Source organism: Nannospalax galili, unplaced genomic scaffold (genome assembly GCF_000622305.1).
Source record: "Nannospalax galili isolate Female #2095 unplaced genomic scaffold, S.galili_v1.0 scaffold398, whole genome shotgun sequence".
NCBI lineage: Eukaryota > Metazoa > Chordata > Mammalia > Rodentia > Spalacidae > Nannospalax > Nannospalax galili.
Window position 1 is genome coordinate 857 of NW_008341813.1, and position 355 is coordinate 1,211.

Sequence of the window (355 nt, forward strand, 5' to 3'; positions counted from 1 at the left end):
ACACACACAAAGGGAGAGAGAGAGAGAAAGAGAGAGAGAGTCATCAGATAGGCTAATGGGACCATTTAAAAAGTAGAATATTTTCAGTCTCAATCTTTTCTTTTTTTCTTAATTAAAAAATTATCCTTTTTTAAAAATTTGGGTTTATGAGTGCATTGCCTGCATGCATATACTGTGCCCATGTCATGAAATGCCCCTAGAGGTCAGAAGAAGGCATCAGATTCCCCTGTAACTGGAATTACAGATGGTTGTTAGCTGCCCTGGGTTCTAGGAATCGAACCCAGGCCCTCCACAAGAGCAACCAGTGCTCTTAATCACTGAGCCATCTCTCCAGCCCCTTTTTCTTAATTAAAAA